Below are 20,007 nucleotides of genomic sequence, written 5' to 3' on the forward strand. Positions count from 1 at the left end.
AACACTAATTAAAAGGCCTCTTTTGTTAAAAAGTAAATCAATAATTGAAAGCCACCTCTTCTGGTAAATGCTATTAAAAGCAATCGTATTTACCTCACTCTTCTCAGAAAAATATGGGGCTTAGGCACAGCTGCTGGGCCTCTGAATCACTGCCTTCAGGATGCTGTCCATCCCAGCCTGCCCCGTTCATCACACAATGCAGTTCATCACTTCATGCAGTTGTACTCCAAAAGGAGAGAAGAAATATTTTAAGGCAGCGCTCAGCCAGGGAGCAATTCCTCGGTAACCCACCTTCTTCCTACAGTGCCCATCACCTTGTCTCCTAAGCAGGTAATTGCAGTCTTTTTGCAGACGCTGTTTCTGCTCATAAGCAGACATGAGATCTGCACACAACACAGTGGGGGAGATTGCTGCATATTTTCTCTCGTCTCCTCTTCAGGTGCATAACAAGCGTGGCACGAGATGAAAACAAAGGAATGGTTACGTTAGGAACAGAGCAAGGAACCTGGTGTGGGCCAAGCGGGAGCACTGCGCACCGCGGGACGGCCTCCGCATGGGCTTCACTTTTCTCAGGACGATAATCAGATTCTGTCTGTAACTCAAACTTTAGAAGTATGATAATTTACGGAAAGGGGATTAATTCAGCCATTTTGAGTCAAAGACGCATTTCATAGCTCCATCCCAAATCCTGTATATTGTTGGGATCCCTTTCCCTTTGAAGACTTAGTGAATGATTGAAGCTTCTACTTTCTGAGGAACAGATAACACAAGAGCAGTAATCTGACTCTAAGCCATTGGATAAAGGCAGTTTGTTTCCTCTTAGCCCATCTGTCAACACCTCTTCAGTAATTAGTCCTAATTATTACAAAGGGCTAGCCTCCCATTCGCATTATTAAATCAGAAATAGTATCATAGCCAGGTATCTTTCAGCGCCTCCCAGGCTGGCGACCTTCGATTTCATTGAATCTTCTATCAGTATCCGCCTTTGGAAGAGCCTCGGCAGTAATTTTAGCAGCAGCTTCAAAGATGCAAATCCCACAGTGGAATTCCAGGGATGCATTCGTGTACACACCCACACCACGTGACAGGACAGCAGCAACACGATTGACCTTCGCATTGTTCCCTGAACTCCCGTGGTATAAAACACGCGTCTCACTTCACTCAGCAGCGCTGCGCTGCTGCCTGCACGCTCAGAGCGGCACTGAGCTAAAGGCCGAAAGGAACCGCGGTGAAACGGCGCCTGCAGAGATGAGGCACAAATCTTTGTTAAGAGAACAATACATCTGAAACTTTTTTTTTGCATCAAGGTAAATTTGCAAGCAGTAAGCAGTGACTAAAAATATGTATGCTGAGAAGAATCAATAAACACACACAAAATTCACTTCCCAATCTGCACATTTTCCAAGCAGATGTCACGTCGGCAGCGTGCTAGCAGGCAGGGTCTGACTGTCAATGGATCCGGCTCTGAAACACTACAATACTTCCAGTATCAGCAGTGCAGTTTAACATGCTTACTACCTATTATTTCCTGATTATCCTTACAAGAATTCTGCACGTTAACAGCCAGAGCTTTTCAAAGGAAAGCACCGCACGCTTCCAGCACTGCAGAAGAAATGCCCCACAGCGTCGGGCGAGCAATCCACACAGCACAGTATCCCATTTCCAGCAGCACAGGGCTGGTTAGAAAGGCTGTGTAGGGAAAGACAGAAGCCTGACTGCTTTTGTAGTCCATTCCCCCCCAGCTCACCCGTACACAAGCACTACATTAATGGTGTTCCAAGGCACTGTAACTTCACAATTCATTTGTGGTCCTGCTGCCCATGGAATTGCCTAACCCCTTTTGAACCTGCTGATATCAGTACCTTTGCTCCCTCCTGCAGGAGCAAGTTCACTATCTGAAGTTTCAGAAGAGGAAGGAGCATTCAATTTTACCTGTTTTAAACCTGATCCCCATCCAGCTCCACTGAGTGCCCTCCAGCTTTTGCACTGCGGCACTTGGAGGTCTCACATTCAGCTCTTCCACCACTGCCATGAGTTTTTAAATCCCAGAGGTAGATCTCTCCCTCTAAACCGAGGAGCACCGGCCTTTTAACTTCTCCTCTGCGGATGCCTGTTCCATTTCCCCTGATTGTTTCAGCTGTCATTTTCAGTGCCACCTCTACCTGCACTAAATCCATCTGGAAAAGCAGAGAACTGAAAACAGTACTTCACACTGATGGCCCTGAGGCAGCAGTCAGGAGGTGACGCTCCTGTTGAGATAAATCTTCACTGACCTCAGAACCACGGGAGGGAAATCACTCCATTCTTCTGTAGATACAAGTGTAGCTAGCACACTTGGCAAAGGAAGCTGTCTTTGCTGTCAGTAGTTGAGGATTCCTGCTGCAGGCCAAGCCAACAGAGAAACAGCCAAGTGTGAGAGCACTGTCCAGAAATCTGCATCCGAAGAAAGAGCACAGTATTTTTCATAGCACTTCCCAAAGCACATATGCTTCCTAGAACTGCTAGCTGAATCCCAGCAAAGAGGCACTGTTCTCTGCCCACCCATGCCAAACACACTGCTTCCCTACAATACCGTCTGCCTTCCAGAGAAGATGGTGAAGGTCCTACGTGCTCTTATCCTCCCTCGAAGCTTTGGTCCACTCCCATGCAGATAAGCTCTACAGCCTCCAGAACCCCTCTAACATTCACTATTGGCTTTCTCTTCATTCCCAGCCATATGCACCTATGTGAAAGGATATTTTATAACTGCAGATGTATTTCTGCAGTTTCTTCAGTGGTAAAGCAGTTCCCACTAAGGCCCAAAACACACCGATAATTTTACACAAGAGCAGCACCACTGAAGTAACAGATTTTAAGGCGTCTACTCATGATGAGCATCAGTGAGCAGCAGCCAAGGAGCACTCACCTAGCAGCTGTCTATCTCCCTCGAACACAAAAAACTTCATCATAAAGTGTTTTCTATACAACCAGGTATAATTCTGCCTGCAAGGTAAGTTCCCTTCTCAAATCCACAAGTCCTAGTCTCAGGGAAGAAGACTGCCAAAGCACATTATACCTACTATAGCAATAAATTCTTCACAGATGAGGTTTTATACATAAATTACCTTCATTTACAGTCTCAGAACGCTCTTCTACATTTTATGGGATGATATGAATTATGAGCACCCACGTATTTCTTGCAGGTATAATGCGAGACAGACTTCTCATAGATACATACGATGACGTGACTGAGTTGTGCTCTCTCTCCCCCTCCACCCCTCATTGAACAAATGTGGAGACATGGAGCAGGCACTTGCCTAAGAGAAGCGCACAGGCTGCTATAAAGACATGTATGTATGAATTAAGTCTGATCAGGATTAAACATGAATCACACAGTTAAATAAAAGCAATAAAAATACCTGAAAGGCTTTTTTTTCAACCTAATAAACGTAGATTCCTTAAACTGTTCTTTCTTAGTTCAGTAATTGGTACATTTACGGTTTGGCAAAGTACCTCCCTTTAAGCAAACCGTACGTTTTAAGTGCACAGTTTATATTTAATTGAAACTAGCACGGTAATCTTTACAAAATCTGGCTGGATTTCACTGGCTGAGCTTTAGGTATTTTGCTGGTTCTGCTGGATTTTTAAAACCCCAGAGATGTGGGAATGGAATGAGTCTGCTCGCAGTTATTAGCAGTCTCTGGTGCTGTCGGTGACCCACAGGAACCTAAATCCTGTCCGTTCCCCATTCAGCACTGGGTGCTTTGGCCTCGGTTCACACACACTTGCCTCGGGAGCTCTAATTTCAGGCAGTCACAATGACTGCAAACAGTCCCAGGACCCCAGTTCTGCAAACTGCTCTATGCAAATTGTCTGAGCGAGCTTAGGAGTTACAAAGGCTTTGCAAGACCCGCTCCAAGATGGGTCATTATTCTACAAGGTCTCAGTCTTGGTCTGCTGTATGAAACAGCACTGCTGCCAGCAACGCTTCACAACGCGCCCGGTGCTGCCACCGAACCCAGCAGGAATGGCACTGCTGGCATGGGAAGACTTGTCCTGCTCCCACGACAGCGGGGGAAGGATCAGGCAGGAAAGCTCATCAACAAGATCAGGCAAAAGAGAAAACACTGAATCATATTAAAGTCGTTACCAGAAAGTAAGACTTCTGCAGAACAGCTTTAGGCAGCCAGGTGACGCCTTCAGGCTCGGTCTTGCAGCGGGCAGCACCGCCCCAGGAGGTGCTCCAGGAGCGGGTGACTCAGAAGCAGCTCCTGCCTGGCTCCCTTCCTGCATGGGACAACAAATAATGTCACTGCATTCTCTGTGGAACGCACTCCCAAGTGTTTCCCAGCTGCCAAATGCACACGCTGTGCCTGTCTGTTGTTAGTGCTGCTTGGAGTGAGAGAAGGAAGCAAGGCCTCCAACCCTTGCTGCTGCCATTCCCAGACCTCACAGCTAAGAAGGCCCTACGGGACACATTTGTTTCCCACCCTGAGGTTCTTCTAGGGACGGGGGTGATCCAGCACGATGGCAGTACCAGCACAAAAGAGAACTGTAGCCAGGAAGATCACACTGACACCAGAGGACAATAACCACATTTAATGGGCACGAGCACAAAGGCATTCATTTCAGAGATTCTCCCTTTTTACTTTTAAATTACGGATATTATTAAATGTCCAATTACATCACCAGCCACTACGCGCTATTTACAGCGCAAAATTGCTATAATTAAATGCTAACGGTTGATTATAATAATTCAGCAATGGAGCAATAAAATAAACAAGTACCCTTAAATTGTCATTTCCAAAGAGCAATCACACGGTGCAAGAGCAGGAAATGAGCGTCGGGCCCTTCAGCGCCCCAGCGGCCCAAAGCAGAACAGTGGCCATGCACAACCCCATCGCTCTGCTCTTATCACTAAAAAGAAAAGAAAAAAAAGCACAAAACCCGCAACCATCCAAACAAAAAAAAGCACCAAACGAAGGTCTCCTATGAACGTGACTGGTTGTGAGGGGGGGCAGAATTCCGTGCTGCGCGGCTGCGGAGGAAGCACACGGCACCACTGGAACAGTGACTATAAAAAGCTCATCTGACACAAACACGGGAGGAAGCAACACCCTGAGAACACCCTGCATTGTTGGAGCGAAAGGAGGAGGACCTGAGTGCACCATTAGAAAAAAAAGAAGTGAACATGAAAGTCATGAATGTCCCCCGTTTTTCCCAGCTGTTCTTGAACTTGAGAGTCACGCTGCATCGGGTCCACTGCTACCAGCAGATCCACCGGATCCCACTGTGCCTCTGCAACACAGCTCTATGGACTCTCCCCAGTCCAACAACCCTCTGCCAGCCAGCCAGAGCCCCCTGCACCTGGGACTCAGCGTGCAAAGGAAAGGCCACAGTGCAAATGGTGGGAGCTGCCATGGCAAACCACGCCTGCTCCGAGGGCTGCTGCCGCCCAGCTGCACCTTGGACAACACGGAGCAATGGGAGGAGAAGCACATCCCCCTTCCCCTGCTCCTCATGGAGGGACAGTGCTGAACTGTTCACCCAGCACTTTAAGCACGGCCAAGACAAAGCAGCTGTGCCCAGGAACGGCCAGCCAGCAGAGAACAACCACCCAGGATTCTGGTCCCTCAACGTGTCTTCCTTCCTCACAGAGCACACAAAAGCAGCTTTGTGACAGGCCATTCTCCGCCCCGATTTCAAATGGAGAATCCACAGCAGTACCTGCAAATGTGTGCCCTGGCTCCCATGGAGCTCAATCCCACACGGATGTGTGCTCCCTTCGTCGCTTTGTCTCACCACGCTTCTTTTTCCCCCGCAGTACACCCATGGCTCTCCAGCATCACACTCTGCAGCACCCACTGACCCACCCGGCACAGCTCTGTGCCACGTGAGATCCCCAGCACTCCTCCTGCCCCACCTGCTCCCACTGACCATGACTTCCCCTCCTCACACCCTCAGCACCTCCACACAGAGGGGCTGACCCACACACCTCCGCCGGACTGCTGCCCGTCCCTTCTACAGAGCATCATGTGAACGTGTAACAATTCCATAATGCAAATGTAAAAACGTGACTTCTTGGATGCTTACACAGTCCTCCTCTGGTCTGCACACAGTTACTGCTCTGACTCTCAGAGACAACACCTGACTACAGAAACTGGCATCTCAAAGACAGGGAAGCAGAAACTTCACCAGAAGAACGTGCCGAGCTATGCTTCTGGGTATGTATTACATGATCTTTTTTGCATTACACCTACTCTGCTAAACATACAACACACTGAGCGAGCGATAGCTTTGTCAGCCACCAGCTAATCACATGAAAAATTATTAGGCTTAGAAAAATAATAAAAGCAGGAGGCAGCTGTGCGTTCGCTGGATGAAAATCCCAGTGTCTCCACGTTAGCTCATGTGCATTTCAATTTCTGGGAAGAAAATAATGGGAGTTTCTCCACCCTTTCTCATGTGAGCCATAAAACAGATTTATTACCTAGGATATATACTGTGTTTTCTCCCGAGGAAAAAAAGAAAGTGGTGGAACAAGTTCATTTCTTCCCTTCCACAACTCGGATTTTCCTTACAGCAAACACAGGGCTGATTTTTGGTGTCATGTGGCTGTCCCATTGAGTGCTCCGGTCACACTTCGTACCTCTCCAAATCTCAAAGTGCAGCATTCTCATCTCAGGGGGGAACGCAGCTGCTCCAGCTGTCCGGGTGCGAAAAGCCCGTCCTAACGTTCCGACCCGCTATGTTTTAAAGCAGAATCCTTCCCAAACAAGTTTAACTTCCACTAAAAAATCATGGAGTAACTTAAAATAATAATAATAAAACGAGAACGTGAAGGTGGAACATTGTCCCGCACTTCTCTGCAAGCAGCTCCTGCCCAGCTTCACCTCACAGCCAGCAGCCAGCCCGCAGCCCCGGGAATGCAAAGGCAGAGCTCAGGGCTCAGTGTCACCTGAAGAGGTCTTCGCGTACAAATTACTTTTTTTTTTTTTTTACTGTAACATTTTAACCTTTAAAAACAAATCAGGAGAGAGAGGATTTGCAGGCTGGAGGGACTGCAGTGCCGGGACTCCTCGGCGCTCACTGCGACCTTCCGATGCTACGCCCCTCCCAGGAGTGGTGAGAGCAAACCCAGCGCTGCCCGCAGGAACGGGGCTGCCCTGCACGCTCCACTTCTGAGACGCAGAACAGACGGACTCATGTTTGAGACGCTTCCGAACCGCTCCAGCTGAGTGCTCTGACATCAGCTGAGGCCGAGGGTGCTTTTCAAAGCAGTACCCCCCAATGCCTCCGCCTTTAAGCCAACCTGCAATGCTTGCCACCTATCCTCGACCTAGCGTCTGCTCCTGATCATTAGCACCTCCTCTTAAATGAGCTGCTTTTCACAGCACAGCAAACCTGATGTGCACAAAGCTGCAGTTCTTTCCAACAGCCACTCAACGTAAGGACACGAACAGCAACCCATGAGCAGCACTGAAACTGCTTTAGGAAGGATGAGCGATGCCATAGCTGCACATGCACAGAATGAGCCACGGGAAGTCGTGAATCATACACACACACACACACACACACGTACTGTGCTTAGGAAGAGCAGAGCCCACTTCCATTTAGCACACCGCAGTGCCAGCACGAGGCTCAGAAGGAAGCAGAGAACACGCAGGTATTTCTGTAGATGTGTTTCTCTGGCCCTGTGAGCACTCCTTATGAGACAAATAAAAGCAAATCCCACAGAGCAGCAGTTCTTAAGTTTCCAAGCCGCTGCTGGTTTGAAACCCATTGTTCGTACTACGAAGCACACTGCAGAGAGTCAAACTGCACTCACAGAAAGGAAACAAATCCATCCACACTGATTTTCTTCGGATCAAAGTGCTGCTACTGCTATGAACTCCTGTGTGAAGATGCTCACAGCCACGCAGCACTGCACCAAGCTTCAACCCTGCACTAAAGCAACAGACTCCACAGTGTCCCACAGCTGAGAAAAGGCATTCAAACACTGAAGCACAACTGCTTTTTTAATCACTACGTTTGTCTTCTCAACCCCAGAAATGTAAATGTGCCTCTAATCCAACCTACGTCCCACAGCACCACGTGTGACACAGAGCAGCTGCTTTCCACAGTGAAGACAATGCATCCGAGCTAACGCGCTGGGAAGTGACCATTTCCAGCACTAAATTCCCATACCTGGTGATTAGCAGCGACGTGCTGGTTCACGGCTCTCACTGCAAAATCACCAACGGGTTCTGAAAGGCACGCTGCATGCAGACAGCAGATCCGCCTCTGCTGCGATAAGTTCTAACGCTTGAAAGCATCTCAGCCCATCAACCAAGACCAAGGCCGCGGTGTCTGCTCCAAACCAGACGCTGCTGGCTGCCCCAGTGTGTGCACAGATGTAACTGCCATGATCAGTGACGGCACATCTGAGCTGGGATGAACCCGGTCAGATCTGATCACAGCTGCAGTAATGGGAACAAAACAAATCTGCCTGCGGAGCACTTAAAACGGTAATAGAAATCAGTACAAAAACGGGTCAAAACAGTTAATGAAAAGAAATAAATGACGGCAGCGGTTGTTTTAAAACGCGGTAATAGTTAAAAATAAGTAAGCGATCTCTGCTCCCTCTGAGTCACACTCAGTGACAGCACGGGGCACTGCGGGGCCGCACGCGGACCTGGCTGCAAAGAAACCGCCCTGAAATGCTCTGCAAAGCGGCCCCAAAGGCAGCGCGCCCATCAGTGGATGGCTGCGGCCGCTCACACCGTCTTATTGTACCCCGAGCGCTGCGGAGGAGCGCGGGGCCGCGGCCGCCGCTGGTGGCGGTGGTGCCGCCAGGGGGCGCTGGGGGCTCCGGCTCCGAGCGCTCGGTGCGGGCCGCGCTATTCGCCCGCAGCGCTGCGCACGGGGCGGGGGGAGACCCGGCCCCGAAATTCGGGATTCGGTTCCGCGCCCACCGGATCCGCGCGGCTGTTACGGGAGCTCGTCCGCTCCCGTCTCATCGGGGCGGCCCCGCAGCCCTCGGGACTGACGGGGGGCTCGTGCGGCGCGCGGACCGACGCACGCGCACTCCACAGCGGCCGCGGCACCGCCCCGCGCAGGCGCACTCCCCGCCTCCCTCACCCCCCCCCCCCTCACCGCCGCCGCTGAGCGGCGCTTCCCGCCCTCCGCCCGCTGTCTCTCACCGAGCGCCGCTCCGCCTCGGGGTGGGGGTGGGGACGGCGGTGACACGGCGCTCCCCGGCTGTTCCCAGAGCCGCTTCCCGGGGTCCCGGCAGCGCCGCGGCAGCGAACCCAACCCCCGCGATGCCCGCGGGCCGCTCGTGGCACCGGCGAGGTGGGGGGGGGAGAGGGGTGGAAATGTTGCGGCTGCGTTGCGCATGCGCTGAGAGGATCGTGAGGGAGAGCCGCGTGCACGCGCTCGGGACGCGTGCGTGAGCGCGCGCGGCGATCGCTGCCAGAGGCAATGCCAGCGAGCGGGGCAAAGCGGAAGTCAGGGAGGACGGAATCCGATGAACTGAACGCGGATTAATACCAGATCTAAGTGCCATAACAGTATTTGTCACTCGAAGTCGCGTTACCGCCCCCTTTGGAGCTCTCAGAAACGATGTCTGTCCCAGCAGCACCGCACAGCACCGCACAGCACCGCACAGCACCGCACAGCACCGCACAGCACCGCACAGCACCGCACAGCACCGCGCTCCTGCTGCACTGCCCGGCACTGCTGCCCGCTGCCGCCGCGGCTCGCGGGGTCCTCCTTCCTCCCATCCCCCACTCCTCCCAGGGATCGCCCCTCTTCTTTCTGGGTGTGGGGAGGGATCCGGCCCTCCGGTTAAGGAAAGCTTTCAACCTCCTGTCTTCAAAACAAACGCCGTATTGTGGGCTCCGAGGTAAAGCCTTGGGTCGCAAATCCAAAAGATACACCGTGTCCCCTTAATAATTCCATAGTGGAAGCCCTTTATTTGCCCATTCCTATGGTGTCATGGAGGTTTTCAATGATTCTGGTTTAGGTTTCGGGATTAGGTGAAACCAGAGTGCCGTAAACCTCTTTAGAGGTCTGGGATTAGGTCTGCAGCTCTCTGTGCAAGTCTAAATTAAATGGCAAGAATACTTGTTGTGCACCGATACACAGGTGTTTGGCAAAATACCAGAAAACATAAAGGAACCACTGGAAGAATCATGAAGGCAAAGCCATCGAAACATGAGCATCAGCTAAGTACTGCAGTATCACTTGCAACTGGGGGGTATTTCAGACAGCTTCTAAGAGAATTTAAGCGTGAATATAGTTTTTATGTGTGTCTCTCACGTGAATGTGAGTAAGCTGAAGATCTGTCATGCAAATGGATCAAGGGCTTTTATTTGGGTATCACATTCTGGTACTTGCTGCTTGTTTTATAGCAAATGTATATTAAAGTTCATCAAACAGCTGATAGCACTGAGGCTCTATTGTTTTATTGTACACATAAATTCTACTCCTTCTCTGAGGCATGCATTGCCTTGACAGCGTATGTTAGGTCATGAGGAGAGAAGCACAACAGATTTATGTCTGTTATTAAAACTCCACCCTGTCTGGGTCAGAAGGCAGAGACATTTACCTCATTGATGACCATGGACTAATTGGAGGAGATAGTTTCCTTGTGTAGGCTGTCTACTGTGAGGCTTTTCAGTAAATACCTCTGGTAAGGATATTTCTCCTTGCTCAGCTCCATACCAGCACAGCCTGACTGACGGCCGTACCCCTAATACACAGGCTGATGTGAGCAGATTTCATCGAGTGGAACGAAGAGCAGCTCAGCACTATAGTGTCAGCATCTCCGCAAAACGTGGCAGCTGGTTTGGTTGCACTTGTAGGGAGAAGCTATGCTTCAGTGGCCTGGTGCTGTGATGCCTGGCCTCGGTATCAAGGTAAAGAGGACAAACAACTACAGTGAGGCAATGCTCCTACAGCTGTCCAAAATGAGTTGATCCTTGAGCATGACTATCTCCTCACATTACTAACTTCTTTCACTCGTGATGTGCCTGCCAGACCCCTCCAAAGAACTATGCTTTGAATGCATTTCTCTCCCCAGATAACTGGATTTCAATTGCAACTTGCCTGGGTTTAGAAAGTCAACTGCCTCAGAATTCCAGGGTTTCTCTGGTGTTTTTTTTCTTTGCCAACAGTCAGTTCTCTTGAAGGCAGTGTTTCTGGATTCCTATGGCAAATCTTCTGATTAACAGTGCATACAGCCAGACGGTACCTTCTCAAGGCTGCCTGCAAAATCAAAACAGAAATAGTTAATTTTCAAAAGAATATCTGTACTCTAATCAAATGAACTGTAAAAGTAGGAGGGAGGCAAACTGGAAGGATTTAATAATCTCAGAATCTGTATAAAACATTATTTACAGCTTAAGATCTACATGAGGCTTGAGCTTTTAATATAAGTTCTTCCCATTCTTAATGATGCATGTAAGGAAGAACAAGAGAGAGATGTTACCAGTCAAGGACAAAACCATAAAATAATGAGGAGCAGAAGAGTGAAAGTATTAGGGAACAAGGGAGGCTGAGTGGGAGTTCATCTTCATACATGAATGATTGATCCATACTTAAAAATAAAAGAAAAAAAGACACCCTTCCTCATCCTTAAATGAGATAGCAGCCAGGATTCTCGTATTTCTCACATCCCTGGACCTCTAGGTGGGAACTGGAGGAACTCCCCAGCGCTGAAGGAGCAGAGAAAGTCCAAGATTGCCTCATGAAGCTGAATGTGTGCAAGTCTGTGGGGCCACATGACACAGATCCCAGGGACCTAAGGGACCTGGCTGATATGGGTGCCAAGTCTCACTCCATCATATTTGAAAAGTCACGGCTGTCAGGCTAAGTCCTGGGGGTCTGGAAAAAGGGAAATATCACTGTCATTTTCAAGAAAGGGAGGAAGGAGGAACCACAGGTGGGTGAGCCTCACCTCTGTGCGTGGGAAGATCATGGCACAGATCCTCCTGGAAGACATGTTAGGGCACATGAGGGACAAGCAGGTGAGCTGAGACAGCCAGCATGGCTTCACCAAGGGAAGGTCGTGCCTGACCAATCTGGTGGCCTTCTGTGATGGAGTGCAGTTGATACAGCAGAAGGAAGGGATGCCATCCAGAGGGACCTTAATAAACTCAGAAAGTGGGGCCATGTGAACATAATAACATTGCAAAGTGCAAGGTTTTGTGCTTGAGTTGTGGTAATCCCAGATATGTATACAGACTGGGAGAAGAACTTGAGAGTGGTCCTGCAGAGAAGGATTTAAGGGTCCCAACTGATGAAAAACTGAACATGAGCCAGCAGCCTGGATGGCCAACGGTATCCTGGGCTTCATCAGAAGAGAGGTGGCCAGCAAGGACAGGGAGATGATTGGCCCCGTCTGCTCTGCCCTCATGAGGCCCCATCTGGAGTTCTACATCTTGGTCTGGGGTGCTCAATACAGGAAAGATGTGGAGATCTTGGAGAAGGTCTGGAGGAGAGCCACAAAGATGCTCAGAGAGAGCAGGGAGATTATCAACATGAGGGAAATCAACTTTTTACATCGGTAGATAGTGATAGGACAAGGGGGAATAGCTTAAAACTAAAGCAGCAAAGATTTAGATTAAATGTCAGGGGGAAGCTTTTCACTGAAGAGCAGCCTAAGGATGCAGGGTGTGTGAGAACAAGCAGCGGGGCCCACCCAGGGGCTCTCCATGCCAAAAGAGCACTTCTCCTTCCCCAGCCTGTTTGCAGCCATGTGGCCGTGTTCCCTCTAGTGCTGATCCCAGCACTCACCTGAGGAGCACAGGGCAGGAAAGGAGAGGGCCTGGGAGGGAGAGCAGTCACACATGGAACAGACCTGCCCTGGCTGCTGGCACCCCAAGGAGCAGGCCAGCCAGGACACAAAGGTTTCAGGACAGCAAATGACACCTCACCTTAAGCAGGAAGCTCATTTCCCTATGCAACCAGTGAGGAAAAACAGGCTCTCAACTACATGGGAACATCCCCTCCACCTTTGTTTCTGATTCCACTGTTTCCTAGTGTAACACACTTAAACAACTAGCTCTGAAATTCAGAGGTGCCACTCCACAGAAGTAGAAGAAACCTTTGGCTTCAGCACAGACCCCAGTGCTGCTGTGATCTGTCTGGGAGGGCCCTGCACTGCTGTGGGGGTGTCCCATGGCAGCGATAATGGAACAAATGGGGAATAGTGTGGCATTCACATTTTCATATGAGTTTTAGGGGCCTTGTCTGTATCTCAGGGAAATTCCTGGTGAGGACAGATCAGTTTTCTTTGGGATGGGGCACAGACAGCAACAGATACCTCATGTCTAGTTCAGCCCAAAAGGCTGAAGTGGACAGACACACACACACAGTACCAGCAGCGTGCGGTGGGATTTCATGCAAGGAAATCAAACTCTCTGCCTCACCTCCTGAGCTTATCCTTTAAAGACCAGTCCTGTGCTCACAGCTGGAGTTTATGTGAGTCCTGCCTTATTAATTAAGTGTAGCCAGTGCCTTTATCCCCTAAATTCCAACAGAAGCAATTAGAAAGCAGATACTTCGCACATAGCAGCTGGTCTGTTTAACACCCTCCCCACGCTATTTGCTTCCCCTCCCCCAGCCAACTCAGGTCCTCCTTTTCCCTCCTTTCAAGTAATGGAGAAGGAGGGTAAAATCAAGGTGTCAGACACAGGGGCAGCAGATAACCATTTTCTTATTAAAAATTATCTAGTGTAACACTGAAAGTGGAGGGGTGTTGCTGAGAGCACATTTCTGGGCAAGGAACTGTAACATTCACCTAACAGATGGGAAAAAGCCTTGGCTGTCTATTGTGTCCTCCTTAAAAGGGGATCTGTATCAAAGTAGCAACATATTTTCTTCACCATGGGCTGTGGATGTCATTAGTGCAAGTCTCGTTTTTGTTTAATGCCAGAGTTAAGAGTCACATAAAATTGGCACAGGTGAGGGCACCAGGCCCATTAACTCGTGCAATGTGACTCTCTGGGAATTTTTTGAATGTTCACGTACCTCCAATTTATTTATGCTCAGGGAATTCAGCCCCAGAGTCTGTCCTCCCTGTTTCCCAGTCTAAATACTGCCTTGGTACTGCCATTAGACCTATAAAAAACCCAGTGCCTGATACTTCCCCCCACTCTCAGGGAAGATCCAGTTAGCAGAAGGGCAGTCCTACCTGTATGTGACACGTGCAACACTGAGAGATGCTGTGGATATAAATTTAAACTCATCAAATAAAAGGGCTCTCAAGAATCACATTTTTCTTCCTTGCATGTCTGGAATTTTGTAAATGTGGACTTTATAGGTAAAATAAGAGATCTTGTCCTAAACAGTGTTATCTAGTCATGAGACTGATATGAGTAATAACAAAAGAGTAGGCAGCCAAAGTACTCTGGTGCTGGGAGGTTTTTCTGGTAGATGATTTCCCAGTGATCCTGAAATGAGCATCACGAGGAGATTTTCAGTTATAGTATGGGGAAGATTTGGCTCCTATCTCCTTCCTCTCCTTCCTTTGGCCCCCAGCTCCCCGGATGTTTGCCATTTTTGAATCAAATTTTTAGGAATCTTGCACCATTAACGTCCTCCACAGAAGCATGATGAAGCACCTAATGCTTATGTTACAGACAGGGAGAACAAGTTAGGAGGGATTAAGTGATCTGCCCAGCTTCCCACACGACAACACAGGTGTGGCTAGAAATCAAAACTCCTCACTTGCAGCCTTTGCTGTTATACTAATCTGCTTTTATGTTTTCCTGTTAAAAAAATAATTACCATTTCAGTAACATGTTTGGTGGTAACAAGTATGCACACTCCTAATCAAACAGACCAGAGTAGTTTAGAAACTGTTAGAGCTAGTTAGTCAGCTGGACCTTTTTATTCTCCTGGATCCTTCCAGTGGGAGAAAAAGAAAAGAGAATGGCAGTCCTTTGTAACTGCAAAGGCTGCAGCTAATGACAGCAGAAATGGTATTTCTTATTTTGTCAGTTAGTAGTAAACACTGTTATTAAAACTATAATAAGATCAGTTAATATTGTATGAAATATTAGTGATGTCTGAGCATAAAATAGCGCTCTCATCTCTTTAGTTAAAATTACAAAATGATTAACAGCCCAATTAAAAACATTTTTGTTTTTGACATGATAAATTATACTTTATCTACCTAGCTGTAGATGTAATTGATTATTTTATCCGTTTGCTGTTGGCTGTCATTAAAAAAGACAGATACCTCTGGTTTCTGGCCTCTCTCCCACTGAGAGAAAGAACAAATCCTGCTATTAATGACAGACAGTATCATTATGAAAAAATTCCATTTGCCACTAGGCAACATAGCAGAGTTCCAGCAATTATTGTATTAGTCAAGCCGTTGAGAAGTTCCATAAAATTGAGAGTTTTTAAGGAGCATTCAACATTATTTGGCAACTTCTGTGATGTAACAATTAAAACCATGCTCCAGGCCCCAAAACGTGCAACAGATTGCCAAAATCAGATAAAACCCTAGAGGGCCCCTGACTTGCAAAGAGAAAAAAAATCAAACTGTTTACTTTTAGGATCAGACATTCATCAACATTTGGCTTTTGTTTCAGCCAGTGTCAGATAATAACAGCAACACGTTTTCAGTTGGCTTCTAACAGAACTCCAACCAGTTTGATGTCAGGCCCCTGAGAGTTAGCTGGGCTGACACCAGCCTCTCCTCAGGAGAGGGAAATCTCATGGAGAGCTGGTGCTACCAACCTTGCTTAGTAGATCAGATACATGGGAGCACTCAGCAGTCCTCTGGAATGAATCACATCTGCTCTCTAACAGCAAATATCCGGAAATGACTGGAGAGAGGTTCAAGTTATTCTTTCCTTTCCCATCTAAAGGCTGAGCCAGGCAACACCTCAGACTGTCATGGTTCCAAGGGATTAAGCTGAAGTCTCCCATCCATACACCTCATTAACCTGGAAAAAAAAAATTAATAATCACATTTTTGAACTGCTAAGGAAAGTTACTACCAAACCAAGTTATGGCCAAGTTTATCATCTACCTGTTTCTGTATTGTGTGGTGTAGAGGAATAACGATTTACAGTACCAGAAATGAAGATGCAGTATCAGCATCCTTCTGTAGCAGGAAGTGAAGTTGGGTACAAATACAGATCTGATCCAGCCTAACACAGACTATAAGGAGAGCAGATATATTTGTAAAGAAGTTTGAAGATACTGATCTTCCTTCTCAGAATAGTGAAGTGCTCAAGTCAGGGGGCACCCACACATCAAAGGATTTTGATGGGAACAGTACATTCTAGGGCAGTCAAAGGGAGCTGAGATCTGAACATGGCACGAGGAGCTAGGACACTTCTATTTCAACCAGAGGGCAAGTTTTAGCACTAGCATCCTGCCAGACTCCACCTGGAACATGCCGTACCAAGCAGGACAGATGAAAAGATACAACAGTGCTTGACATAATATGGCCTTTCGTCACTCTTCTTCTAGACTGGAGATCACTAGCAGTTGTTATGGCCTGCTATTTAATAAGAGAACAAACCTAGAACCCTAAGCAATCACTTCTACCTGATTTAAGTGAGAACAACAGCACACGGCACTACAAGCCATGGGCCAGCCTTGGCGTGTGGGCAGTTCTGGAATCATATTGCATTGCTAGGGCAAAAGCTCAGACTTGTGAGAATATGGGAAAGGAAAGCTGCCCCTTTCTCCCTGCTCTGAGACCAGGCATGCCTGAGTCCCACTAAGCTCAGGAATCAGTAAATGCTGTAAGATACAGCCACATTTTCAAGCACGTTTAAGTTCCAGCTCATGTCTGGCAATTGCTAGGGTGTGGTGAGATGTGCAGCTATTGAAGCATGAACCCCTCAATAACTAACCAGCTGCTTCATTGGAAAAACCATGGCCTTCCAGTTTTCTTCAGCTGAGGTAAAGCATGTATTGTGATAGCAATCAATTTTCTTGCCTAACAGAGCATTTGGAGCTGTCACTTACAGTGAAGCATTCTATGTCAGCTCAAGAACATAGGTCAGTGCCTGTTAAGTATGGAAAATGAATAATTTCTTATTCTTGAATTATATGAGTTAATTGTGCCAAATTTTCAAGATATTAGCCTAGTGCCAGATGAAGGTCTAGGAAGTTTTTTTATGTATGTTCTTGATTAGCATTAAAACTTTCATTACTGAAATAATTAAGTTACAACATACATGTGTGAAATCAATTTTAAAAGTCACCCAAAAATGCAAGGTTTCTAATATTTTCCTCAGTCCCTTCAGCTTGCAGATCATCTGAGCCACCACTTAGGAAAGTACAAACCCCAGCACAGAGGGACGAGAAGGAGAGGGTGCAGCATATTGACAGTACATGTTGGGTATTACTGAGAACAAAGCATTCATTGGAAGAAATGATGTACTGAAAATGTGGGCATTTTGGATGAAGGGCTATGTCAGAGGTTACATTCCCTGGTTAAGACAACTCCTCACAGACTACTCCTGCAGTTCCTCTATGGACTGTAGGAACAAGCCTGTACAGTTCAAGCAGTTTTCATGCCAGCCTGTGCTGTTCAGGCTGTAGTTTGTAGGTGCTTGTATCTTCCCCAGTTGTGCCAGCTGGCTGGTGTTGCTGCTCAGAAGGATGCCAGATGGCAAGTGCTTCAACCAGCCTGGTTTCCAAGTGAACGAATTTTTTTTAGCTGCCACTTTAATTAAAACAAAACAAAGTTGTGTCTTTCTCTTGTACATCACCTGCAACACACACCATTGGATGTCTCTCTGTCAGTGGGCGTACAGCAGACAGAGCCAGGCTTCTCTTCCACATCACCAGGATCCAGAGGGAAAAAAAATCAGTCCATCTGCTAAAGCTGTTAGGCCCTTTGAGCTGCGCAGTACCAATGCCTGTTTACAGGATCCAGTGCCCTCTACTGAGAAGAACAAAAAAGACCATTAATGTTTCCCAGGCCCTGCAAAGTTGCTGCTAAGGTACAGCAGTATCAGACTTGAATGGCTGGCAGTCTCTCTCCTGTGCATGTATACACATGCACCCACTGGCCCATCTGCCAACAGCGTTTCCAGGTTATTGCAAAACAACACGTGGAAAGTATCGAGGAACTTGCAATGGCTGCAGAGCTGTCATAAGAGGAACATGTCACTTTCTGGAGGGGGAAATGCATGTGGACATATGGTAGTCGTGAAAGGAGTTGGACTAGTAACCTTGGCAGGCTGAAGTCAAACAGAAACGTTGCTGCTTTGCCTTGATCTTTATTTACAATGAACGCCTCGGCTTCAGCTCGGCGTTTTATCTGGAGCAGCCGCCGGCGGTTCTGTGCCCGCGTTCCGTCTCATTGCTGCTCTGACATATTTACACACAGGCCGGGGCCCGGGCAGCTGTGAATAAGAGGCCGTATATCAAGAGAGGAAAAAGGGATGCAAAGATGAATTTTATGCAGTATTTTCCATTTTTCTTTGACTTGGTTGTGCGTTTTGCTACGGCCCATTGGGCGCTCGCTCAGCACTTGGACACTTTGCTCCACGGAGTCTCGCCTGCGTTTCTAGTTGTGTCTACGTGCCAAGCCTAGCACAGTACCTGAGACAGCCTACAGGGAAAAGGAGGTTTTAACAAAGAAAAAGGTGAGCAGGAGGGAAACTTCCTGCCCTTCAATGGCACGTGCTACAGGAAAGAGAACTGTATCTTGAAATTCACCAGTCTTGTCTGATTCTCACGTGACACAGACCCTTGCATTTCCTTCTGACTGCCTAAGTGACAGAAATCATTTCTACTCCTTTGTGAGAACAAAAACAATAATGTCCTTCTGCAGTTTAGGAAGGTGATATCACCTCTACCATCTTTGGGCAACAGAAAGAGTTAATTCCTTACTGTGATGACTAATCCACTCCTTTTCTCCCTGCCTATTAGTTTAGATGTGTTCGCTCTGTTTAAAAAGACAACGTTTAGACATAATACTAATTATATTGTTGTGCAATAACATTAGAAAGCAAACACAGATGCACCTGGGGAACCTGAAGGCATCTTCTGGCCTTTCCAGGCAGAGCACAGAGTGACCCTCCAATATTTCCATGTGGAAAAACATTTCCCAGCACAACACAGTTTACTTTGAGTGACCCTCTTGACTTTCAAACAATGAGAAGTCAAGACCGTTGTAAAGCTGAAAACTTGTTTCCTAAAAAGAGGACATCATTCAACTATTACAAGAGGAGAAAAATAAAAAGGGATCCAGAGAAACAATTGGAAACAAAAACTGGAGATTTGAATGGAATATCTGCTGGTGTCTTTTCTCTGGCATCGACAACCTAACAAATGGTGTGAGAGCTTTTTCCCCTTATTTTTTGTAATGTGAAGATAGGAAGAAAGCACTATTTGTTTGTCTTAAGGCCATACTAGCATTAAAAAGCCACCACAAATACTCATACAAGGCTCAGGTCTGGGATGCAAGAACTACATGCTCCCCTGATAGCTTACATGAGATCCAAAACAGCATGTGGAAGTGCTTATTTCCCTCAGATGTCTGTTAAGGAGGTCTGGGAGACAGAAGCATAATTCCAATTACATCCCCTTGATACAGTCTGAAAGCCAGTCACTGGTAGGTACTACAACCGTAGATGCATACAAAGCCTTGGTACAACAAGTCTAATTTCAGAGACTTGTTACGTTTGGGTTAGACGTCCCATTCTAAGTGCCTTAGTAAGGCAGAATACACTACATTGTCCTGCTCCTGCCAAACCATAGATTTTTCTTTAGAACTGTGCATGCTTCAGTGGAGCTGAATCAAGTCAATCTCACCTTGGATAAAGGGCCAGGAGCTCCCAGGGCCTTTTAGTGAAACACCCACCAGCACTGCTGAAGAACCTCCTCAGATGGTTCCTTGGAACACTTTGAACAGTTTCATTAGCTCCAGTGCAGCAGCTGAAGTTGCAGTGGGAAGGAGCAACGGGGGCTCTCTCTCTAGTGCATCCAGAGCCGAGCAGGAGGCTGGCAGGATTAAAAACAGCGCCAGTTTCAGTAGGTACTTGTACACCTTCTGCCATT

General features: G+C 47.6%; 1 protein-coding gene and 1 long non-coding RNA gene across 2 annotated transcripts in view; both read right to left on the reverse strand.

Moving 5' to 3' along the window:
- The window catches only part of GNB1L (G protein subunit beta 1 like), a 30,178-nt gene extending 21,001 nt beyond the window's left edge, over window positions 1-9,177 (reverse strand). The window contains exon 1 of the mRNA XM_065738674.1: window positions 9,162-9,177. The gene's annotated coding sequence lies outside the window, so the exon portion shown is untranslated. The remainder of the gene's footprint in view (window positions 1-9,161) is intronic.
- Window positions 9,178-14,501: 5,324 nt separating this feature from the next.
- On the reverse strand, window positions 14,502-20,007 carry LOC136050057 (uncharacterized). The gene is made up of 3 exons (XR_010622370.1): window positions 19,762-20,007; window positions 17,709-17,884; window positions 14,502-15,923 (listed from the first exon to the last, which is right to left on the reverse strand). It is a non-coding gene; the product is annotated as an uncharacterized LOC136050057 (long non-coding RNA).

This window comes from Cyrtonyx montezumae, unplaced genomic scaffold (genome assembly GCF_038088225.1).
Source record: "Cyrtonyx montezumae isolate F1298 unplaced genomic scaffold, pur_monq_1.0 scaffold_23, whole genome shotgun sequence".
Classification (NCBI taxonomy): Eukaryota; Metazoa; Chordata; class Aves; order Galliformes; family Odontophoridae; genus Cyrtonyx; species Cyrtonyx montezumae.